Source organism: Sinocyclocheilus anshuiensis, unplaced genomic scaffold, assembly GCF_001515605.1.
Source record: "Sinocyclocheilus anshuiensis isolate Anshui unplaced genomic scaffold, SAMN03320099.WGS_v1.1 scaffold1248, whole genome shotgun sequence".
NCBI lineage: Eukaryota > Metazoa > Chordata > Actinopteri > Cypriniformes > Cyprinidae > Sinocyclocheilus > Sinocyclocheilus anshuiensis.
This window is the reverse complement of record NW_015547691.1, coordinates 82,649-93,914: the sequence shown is the minus strand read 5'-3', so window position 1 is coordinate 93,914 and position 11,266 is coordinate 82,649.

Here is an 11,266-nt window from a genome sequence, read left to right as displayed (position 1 = left end):
ATATTATATTACTCTACAGTACCCAGTACATTTCACAGTGTCAATTTACTGTATTACTTTTTGGTACAAATCAGATTTGCCTCATATTGCATTTAATATGACTGCACAAAAATATTTTGGGCTAATTTATGAAATGCACCAATTTACACTACCAGTGCCTGACAACAGAGAAGATACCAAGGCTAGCATTCCCTACTCTTGGAGCCCTCCCCCATACCGCTATGCCCTATTCATAACACATCATATATACATTGCTCAAAAACCACATGAATTCTGCATTGTATTACTGAAATGATTCTGGGTGGTCTGTAGCATTATACATGCGTGCATGCCTGAAGAGCGGGTGCTCAATGAAGAATATAAATCCCCCTCTGACTGGCTGTCTGCTTGCGTGACTGTGACCTTCGTGCTGCATGCGCTAATAACTAAAACATGAGTTTTTTGTCGGGGGTCTGCTGGCTCGGGTGCCATGACGGAAAGAGTGCTCTACCAACACACTGCCGACTCCATAGTCACCCATATCATTTGCCTCCTTAGAGGGAACGGTGACATGCACTCTTCTCCATCCCTCCAAGGACAGAGGTTTCATCTACACTCAGAATAGATCTTCACTGGACAGAATGAGAGTGAGCTCCAGGAACTGTTGGTGTGGACCCACTTTGATGTGTCGTGCATAATTTATGCACTGTTTCTCCATGCTGGGCAAATGGAATCTGACCTTGAGCCCTACTTACCTCGCCCAGTGCAGTGAAAATTTATTTGTTTCCTATTATGCTGCAGTGGGGACGCAGTACCTTTAAAGTGATGAAAATGGACTTTACTGAAATGCTTGAAGGAGACTGCATACTACAGAAAGCGATAATGGAGCTTTTGCTGGACATGACTGCATAAGATGTGTTTTGAGAATATAGAAAATAAACAATTCAAACAAGATGCAGGAAAATCCGGGTGTTTGCAAGCAATTGGACCCACCTTAAATTTGTATTTATTAATAGAGGTCTACATCAGGATGCATATCAGATTTAAAGTCTTAAGATGCTAATATCCCCAATTCTTTTTTCATTGTTCTCTTAGGGGTAAACAGAAGTTTTAAATACCTGAGCAGTGGTATACTGTTAGCGAACATCCCAACACAGCCTATGCTGCTGGGAGCAAAATTTAGATGAATGTGTAAATATGTACTGTGCATTTTCCTCTCGATAGCAAACAGTGTTTGACCAGTGGGGTGCTGTAGAGCAAGACTGTAATTCAGCTCTCCTGGCTACAATCCAATAGAAGATGACACACGCGGTGCTTATGTAAACGCAGCCGAACCAGACGGAAGTAGAGGAAGATGTAAATATGAGCTTTCTTCTTACCTCTCAATAATAAAATAAACACACAACAAAAATGACAGTGGTGAGAAAACAGCAGTTAATAAAGCATCTGATCATAGCAATTTGGATAGCACTGAAATTCGGCTCACCAGTCAAGCACTTTATATAATAGTTTACTTTAAATTAGTGCTGTCAAACGATTAATCATGATTAATCATATCCAAAATAAAAGTTTTTGTTTATATAATATGTGTGTGTGTACTGTGTATATTTATTATTCATATACAGTGGTGTAATGTAATGAAGTAATAATACTTAGTTACAGTACTTAAGTACTTTTTTGGGAGTATCTGTACTTTACTTGAGTTTTTATGTTTCAGGCAACTTTTACTTTTACTCCACTACATTTCCAAATTCAAATGTGTACTTTTACTCTGATACATTTCCCCGCAGCATATCCGTTACTTATAATAAAGTCAGAAGAACAGAGACTGCAAGAAAGCAGGTTTGACGAATCAGTGGTCTGCCGCTTGCAAGTTAGACTCATAAAAACACCATTGCTCATGTGCAAACAAGCGCGCGCACAACCGTGGACGATTCATTTTCCACTCAAGTTGAGGCTAGGGTGTGCGATATAGGCTACAGTATATCTGCAATAATATGGTAAGTGTTGTTTTAATGATGTGCGATCTGACATTATCAAGTATATCACCAAATCACACACGGAGAGTGCACGTACTGATTTATTAGTCTATTAAAATTCAAGGCATTCTAAATTGTAGACGGCATAAATGCTTCTGTACGCTTTGCTATTTTTATAATTTAATATAGTTAACTTAATCTATATCACACAAAGAGGACAAGGATCCAGCGGCTTCACCAAGGAGCATTGGCCAGGTATGAATGCAGCGATTTTGCTACTAGCGCTCAAGAAGGGCACACAATCACTCGAGGGTTACATTCTGGAATATTTGGCTTTGGTAAAGAGTATTCCAAGAGCAGGCGAGGGTCTTTGATCGGCAAATGTAATCCAGAGGGCAAGGCAAATGGGTAATCCACAAACAGGCGATAGTTCAGTAAAGGGGCAAACAGAGTCCAATCGAAAAGGAGAGAGAAATCCAAGGCAGGCAGAGAATCAGGCAATCAGATAACACAACGAGACAAGACTAGACTAGAACTAGGAACAAATACTTGACTAGGAAAAGTGCTCCGTAACGTTGCTAACACTAACGTAACGATATGCGCAAACAATATTCAGCGGTTCTTCTTATAGAATTTGCGGCAGGCTAGACGCATCACCGGCATATTACTGCCCTCCTCAGGTCATCTGGATACTCCACTTAACATTTAAATCCTTGCGTAAAGTCCAGTCATGTGCAAAAAATTGATAACGACTTTCGTCGACTCATAATCCTTTACTCGGCGATGAGGAAGTCCATGGCTTATGTAAGGTGTTTGATTGGTTGTAATCAGTGCAATGGATGATGGTAAATGTAGTCCGGTGTGAAGTGCAATAGTGGTGTGGTGCAAGAGTCCATTGTAATGAGCGGGTGATCTCTGGTGTTGAGCGAACGGAAGGGCAGGCATAGGATTCGTGACAATATGTGACTCTGCCTACATTTCAGCAAAACTGTACCTATTTCAATGCACTTTTTAACGACTTATTTTTGCATAACTCCTTGCATAAATACTATGTTTTGACATTAAAACACTTTTACCATAGTGCATGATTTATAAACAAATACATTTTAACATTTGCATCACATAATCTGCTCAATTTGTATGGCTTTTCTGACATAAGAAACTTGCACCTGCAGTGGTGTAATAATAATATAATTTAATGTAATAAAATAATAATACTTTGTTACAGTACTTAAGTATTGTTTGGGAGAATCTTTACTTTACTTGAGTTTTTATATTTCTGTCAACTTTCACTTTTACGCCACTACATTTCCTAATTAAAATGTATTATTTTAAGCCTACTTGATACATTTCCCCGAAGCATATTTACTTACTACAAAATAAAGTCAGAAGAACAGACTGCAAGAAAGCAGGTTTGACGAATCAGTTAGTCTCCTAAAAACGTATTTGCTCGGGTGTAAACAAGTGCTTGCACAACTGCGGATGATTTAATTTTCCACTCAATTCGAGGCTGGGGTGTGTGACATACAGTAGCCTATATTGTCTGCAATAATATGGTAAGTGTTGTTTTAATGATGTGCGATCTGACATTATCACACCAAATACCAAATCACACACGGAGAGTGCACGTACTGATTTATTAGTCTATTAAAATTCAAGGCATTGTAGACGGCAGACGGCATAAATGCTTCTGTACATTTTTCTGCAGATATCAGCATGATAACAAATTTAATAATCATTTTATACAAGTTCAGTAAAGTTAGCAATAAGGGACTTACATTTTAGACATAATATTGCTTGTTTTTTCTCAATTTTGCCAACGAAAATAGTTCCAAACAAAGATCACAGCACTGTCTTGCAACTCTGAGCAATGGTGTTTACTTATTGAATGAATCAGCTTTTTGAATGAATCGGTTGAATAAATTATTCAGTGATTCACTCATTAACGCAGTCAGTTTTTTTGTTCCAGAATGAATCAGCCGTTTGAATGAATCGGTTGAATGTATATATACAGGGCCTAAAATTAACACTCGCCAAGCGCCAAATGCACGTAAAAATCAGCGTTGGCGAGTATATGTAATGTGTCAGTCGCGAGATTCCAGAAATGTTTTCTTATGTTGGAATGAAAGACACTAAGTAGCCTACCGGATGAAGTGCTTCTTGTTATTACCCAAAAATACAAGATGGAAGAAAGAGTTAATCGACACATACCTGGGGTTACGCCGCCTAAACGGTGCAGTGAAGTAGCTATAGTTTGAAAGGCTACGCGTTCGGCTGTACGCATACGCTGAGCTGCTTCAGACAGCTCACCAGTAGCGCTTCAACGCAGGAAAACACACACAATTATGTAAAAATGCGCAGTTTTGGCGAGTTACCTTGTAAACGTAGTCTTAAATGAGTTATAAAGTCTTAAATGACCGTAAAGAATTGGGAGAAATCGGATATGTGTCAGATCCGCGTCATATGCATCAGGTTTTAAAGAGACAAAGCTGATTTTAAAGTGAAACCTGCTGAAGTATGTCATTGATGTAAATCAAAGAATAAAAGAAAAAGAGAAATCCTTGGACTGTTCTAGTCGCTAATTAACTTTTGTAGCTTGAATAAAGATGAATATGTATAGTTTATGCATAATATAGTTTATGTGAAGATTGTTTTAAAATCACTTAAATTAAAAGTTGTTATATATTTCAGAGCCTATTAAATGTTAAAAATAATGGCTTTCAATTATACTTTAATGTTGAATGGCTATAATTAATAGGTAAAATTGGGGGAAAATGCACCAGCAGGACAAATTAAAAACATTGCAAATATGTTTAGTCATTGTAGTGGTAATAACAGCCTGTTTTCGCAAAAAGAGTTTCATGGCCGGTAAAAAAAAAGTTTTGGTCGGTACATTTTATCATGTCACCGGCCATTGGCAGGTGTGGCAAAATGTTAGTTTTATATATATATTTGCTTCTTTTTCATTTTGCATTTACTTGTACTTTTACTTTCAATACTTAAGTACTTTTAAGATTTAAAAAATATACCACATACTTTAAGACTTTTACTCAAGTAATATTCTAAACAGTGACTTCAACTTCTACCAAAGTCATTTTCTGGTAAGATATCTGTACTTTTACTTAAGTATGGCTTTCAGGTACTTTATACACCACTGTTCATATATAAATACACACACAAGCATTTATATATTTAAAAAAAAATATGTTGTTTGTATATTAAATATATTTACATAATATAAAGTATATAAATATAAATATATACATGTAAATATATTCAATGTATATACTGTAGGAGTGTATATTTATATATACATAATAAATATACATAGTACACACACATATATTATATAAACAAAAACTTTCATTTTGGATGTGATTAATCGCGATTTTAATGCAATCAGCTGTACAGTACTAAATACAAATAAACAGTGTAAGTGTAACCTTTATTTAGAAATTCAACTTTAGTTTCTACTACAAAGCAGCTCTCCACTGTGCTTATGTGTTTACTCACGTCTGACCTCAACAAATTGAACTGAAGAAATTAACTAGAGATTCATCAAAGAAGGTAAAGCCCCAGATCACCTACCTATTATGTAATTTCCACAGACTAGTGGCAGTTCTAAGGGTGTTTGCCACTTTGTTTGTTTGTTTTTTAATCACATAACTAGGGTGGTTAAATTTATTTCTACAACTGTCACATGATGTTGCCATAAAATGACAATTCAATATATATACACACACATGCATGCACCTACCTATTACATAATTTCCACAGACTAGTGGCAGTTCTAAGGGTGTTTGCCAGCAGAAGATAACCGTTTCCATAAAGTTCACTCTGGCAAGCTATTTCCAACTCCTGAAACAAACTCCAAGTGAACTTGTGGCCTGATTTTATTCGAAATCACCTTACAGCGGTTTGTTCTTTGTTTTTGCTTGAAATATATTGCCAACACTCTCGCAAGCTCTCGCATTTTTCCACTATGCTCTTGTGATGCACCATAACATTGAAATCAATAGATTTGCAGTTCTCCGATGCAGCATAAACTTGAGATTAACACAGTTAATCAACAAGCCTGAAAAGTGATCTCTTCAATGTAAACCACTCAAGCACTGTAAAGATGTGAAGAAACAGGACAAGATAGAATAACAGCATCTAACGCAACTGTTGTTTTGTTTGTTTGTTTTGTAATCACATAACTAGGGTCGTGAAATTTATTTCTACAACTGTCACATGATGTTGCCATAGAATGACAACTCAAATTAAGAGAACAGAAACAATAGAATTGGGTTACACTTTATTTCGATAGTCCACTTTAGACATTCTACTAACTATAAGTAACCTTGTAACTACATGTCAACTACATGTCAACTAATTCTCATTAATTTGCAACTACATGTCTACTAATTCTCAGAGTAGACTGTTAGGGTAGGTTTAGGGTTAGTAGAATAAGTTGACAAAGAAAGTGTTAGAAGATATAAGCAGACCGTCTACTAATACTTTACTAACTGCTAGTTGACATGTAGTTGCAAACTTACTTACTGTTAATAGAATGTCTAAAGTGGACTATCGAAATAAAGTGTTACCTATAATTGCATTTTGAACTGAAGTAAAAAAAAACAATAGAACAATGGGTAGGTAGACCACCACACCAGATCTCCTGCAAACAATCTGAATTACATGTTTGTTTCAGGGATGAGCCAATCATCTGCATGGTTTGATATTTAAATAACCAAAATTACTCTGTGAATGGCATAACATCTTTGGATTATTAACGTATTGTGATTTGCAGAGTCATAAGGTCGACCCATTTCCCATATGGCCGGGTTCTGTGTCAGCCTGTACAGGGTGACCCTGCAATATGTTAATTTCATTTTCACACAGACATTTATGTAGCATACACACACATTGTTTGCTCACAAACAGATGGTAAGCAATGATATAACTTGAAAAGTCTTGGCAATGGTTTATATGCAATTAAATCGTTAAAATGACCCTACACAAGGACCTGAATTTGCAATATTGCAAATGAAAGTATACACAATGTGAACTAATTGTCACTTGAGAAGTTCAATTAGGTTGATATTTAACCCCAGAAGAGAAGAAAAAAGATAGAATGAGAGGTTTAAAGTAAGAGGAAGGGAGGATGAGAGTGGGTCATGGTGGAGAGAGTCGGATAAGTCTTCCAGAGATTGATTCGTCAACTCATTGGCTTTCCCGCCTTCATCACTGTCAGCTTTACTACTTTGATCTCTCTGCCAAAACTCATTTCACACCTCTAAAGTCACCTCTCTGCTACTCTATATGTCTATATGAGAGAGAAAAAAGAAAGAAAGACTCAAGAGTAATTGTGTATATTTACTCCCAACCTCTGACACCTCTACATTTGAACTTGCCTGTTCCATCACCCCGTCTTTTGATCTATCCTGCTGCAGTAGTCCAGGTTAACTCTAATGGCTGGGACGCAAGTGTCTGCTGTTGATCCTGGATTAGCTTCAAGTCTACTCCGGCGCTGCTCTGAAAGCGATAATGTTTTGGATTTGAGGGTGATGTAAGATGAAGTGTTCATTAAAACATGACTGAGTCACTGCTGAATTCAGATGCAATCTGAATGCAATTCAAAGATTTGCATGTCCATTTTTGGAAGTTCTTCTATTCTTGCCCTAGGTTAGATAAGAGCTATACAAGGGGGAAAAAACAGGGCAAAGTTGAATATTTACATTTTAGTTATTTTATATTTGCTTTGAGCAAGAAAAGGCAGTTAGTTCCACATTTACCATGATTTTGACAAAAACAGGCAGGTTCCTGTTTGGGTATTGGTTCATATCAGTGTGTCTTACTGTCTTTCTTAGGGACACATGAGTACAGATTAATTATAAAGTAGCATTTCGTGAGTCTCAATATGAATTTTGATATTATTCAAATCATTAAAATATTTTCATTTTTTGTCTTATGTATGTATGTTCATTATTGCTGTGTGAAAATTCTCTCATAACACATTAATACCTAATTAAAGAAAATACCTACCTAAAAAAATGCCTAAAGGACAAAGCGCTGACGCCCTGTCTGGATCACATCCCTTAGGTCTTTGCCTACCTTCCTTTGACCTGCGATTATCATTTTAATCACCCGCTTCACGGCAAGTAAAGCCTCGCCGTGGCGCGATCCATAGCTTTCAAAAGCTCATCATACGCAGGGCAGGAAAATTGTGAAAGCTCAGCCTCAGCTTTTTGCCCTCCTCAGACATTGTCCCCCATAGCGACCCCTAGAGTACGCAGTTCGAAGTTCCCATGAAAGGGAAACCTAAAGAGTAAAATAATACCCCCAAAAAAAAAAACACTTTTCTGCATTGTGACATCCCTGCATAACGTTTACAATGCAAAGGCCATAGGTTAAATGTTCAAGGGGCATAGTCCTAAATATTAATAAACTGTATATGCTGAATTTCATGGAGGTTGCTGCTAAATACATACATGTTAATGAAGTCTTGGCTAAATTGTAATGTTGTTACTTTAATGTCAATTGTTTTATTTGAAGTCACTGCTATGGTGATTTGTGTTGCTTTTGCTTGGGATCTCTGGATTATGTATATTCTTAAATTTCAGTTCAAGCCAAGTCAAAAGTGTTGACATTTGTTAACACTATGGTAAGATGTAATGTAAAATAAATTAATTTACTGGTTTCAAATTAGTCAATCTCTTCCAATATATTCTTAGCATAAAAAAACAGTTACCAACAACCTATCTTAAATTCATGTTTATTTACAGATTTCACAATAGTGAAAAAGCTACTGATCTATAATTCATGCTTGATGAACATGAAAGATGTGACATCATCTGGCAATACAAGATTTGTCTTCTCCTAAATTCTCTAAATACATACAACATTCAACAATAATGTTATGAAAGATTAAACAAACAAGTACCAAAAAAGTCATGCTGGGTGCCTTCATTGTGCAAATGCACTGTAGAAATACAGGATGATATTTTTTGTTTACAGGAATGTTTGTTTTCCAAAACCACAAGCTCACGGTATGAACAGATATGTTTTTACACTACAATTGTAATTCTACAGTGAATGTCTAAGAGACTACTAACAATCCAGGCCTGGAGTAAGTTGTGCAAAAGGTTGTATTTAAAGTGTTAAGTTGTTTAAAAGATTACCAAAAAGGCACAACACATGAAAGTTTTATTACAGTAAAAAAAAAAAAAAACCTTAGTGTACCCTGGCCTCCTGATATAAAGCATCTCCTGGACTGGATTAAAGCTATAAAGGGACCTGAGACTATACTATAACTTGAATATTTACTTAGAATTGAATGCTATTTCCTAAAATGTATAGGCAGTTAAGGACTAGGTATAAGACTACAGTATATCTTTTTGACAGTAATATTGCCCCAAAAGCAAAAACAGATGATGATCCAAGAACATATCATCAAGGTAAAATCATGGTAACCTGGAATCTTCTCTGTATGTTAGTTTTCATGAAGTCTGACACTTTCAGGCAAATGAACTCCACTGATCTGGGAAGTAAAGTGATCGCAATGATCTACACAACTGTCTTTGGAACACAACATATAGAATTAAAATACACAGACTTCTGTAAAATGAAGTGTAAGCTCGGAGGGATTTCCTTTCCCAGACTCAAAGACAAATCTCTGCCATACCAGCTGCGTCTAGGAGCAGAAGCATCATGGGCAGTAGAGCTCCTTTTGCAAAGTCCTATCTTCCCTACCTGCCTGCTGGGAAATTCTTTCTATCTGCACCTCACTCTTCGCATTCTGGAACTCGTGCTCTTAGACAGCTAGTCAATACTATGGCTCAGAAACCCAGTTCATATTTACTTTGTTTCCAGGAAGACTCCATAAAGAGCCACCTGGGAATTTCTGTCACTTTGAGTTCCCTCCTGAGGTACCCCAGCCGTCTCAGTTCAAATGAGCCTCCACCCACTGCATTTCAACACTTATCCCAGGAGTTACACACCAGGATTGAAAGTATGTGTGTGTATATTGGTGTGATGAATTCTGGCCCCTAATTTCACCTGGAGTGACAATTATTTTGTTATAACTATTATTGGGACAAATAGCAAAAAAAAAGTGTTGAAGTCACAGAGAATAAATTTGACAAACTTTTCTTTTGACAGTTATTGGCAGGTATTACAGAATCCGTCTGTTGTGACGTAACCTAAACACTCTTAAATAAAAAAAAAGGGAATCACTTTCACGTGTCCCATGCCAACTCCTTATTTCAACAAAAAATATGCATCTTATCAGCTATTTTCTTAGTTGCTAGTAATGTGATTATCTGTATTGCAATTTGCTTGGGTAAGAAATCGTATGCACGTTTATGAATGAAAATTAAACATTTGTAGTGGCTACTCAGCCACATCAAATTCACCATTAAAGATGCATGTTTGCTTTGCATCCCCTGAAGATAGTTTCTTTTAATTAATATGAGCATCTCTGGATTTCATTACTTGATCTTAAAATCAAACACATGATACTCCCAAAGGTGTCTGGATATGATGATTGATGAAGGGTGTTGTGTGAATAACCAATAAGAAGTATTTCAAGATGAAAACCTTCTGTTTGAGTCTGATAAGAAAGCAACGTCCTGCAGGGAATAATGGACTCAGAAGCATGATCTTTATTTGTTGACACCTGAGGTTTTCTTTTGTATGAGTGTGGGTCTCTTACAAATACAAATATATACTGAGCTGATGGGCAACAAGCCAAAACAAGACCAGCTGGGCAAAAGGCCAAAGAGAAATGCCAGAAATCATCATGGTCCTCCTCATACAGTCAAAATATTGCTCAAACTAAGTTATATATATATATATATATATATTATATATATATATATATATACTCCAGTACTCACATTTATCACAAATGGAAAAGCTGATATATATATATATATATATATTAATGTATGTATGCTGAGTCGGTTCTGCAGTCCATGATCTGTTTTACCTAGACAAGTGACTCCAGACACAAATGCTATCAATAATGACCAAAGTCTTGGCTACTATGTACATTGATTTGTAGAGTCCATCTTGGTTCTCCTTCAGGAACTCGAGCTGTGTCGAAATGCTACGGGAACGCCTCCAGCGTGACCACGCTCTGAATCACATGTGTAATCAGTCCAATGGATGGGCGAGACGTCACGGTCGGGGTGACGTAGCGACCAGGAAGCATAAAAGCACGTGCGGTGAAACCTGCGTCAGCTTTCTGTCATTCAGCAATCGCTCTGTGTGTGTCAGTCTTATTTGGTGTTGTCTGTCCATTATCACTCTTTATTTTACCAATT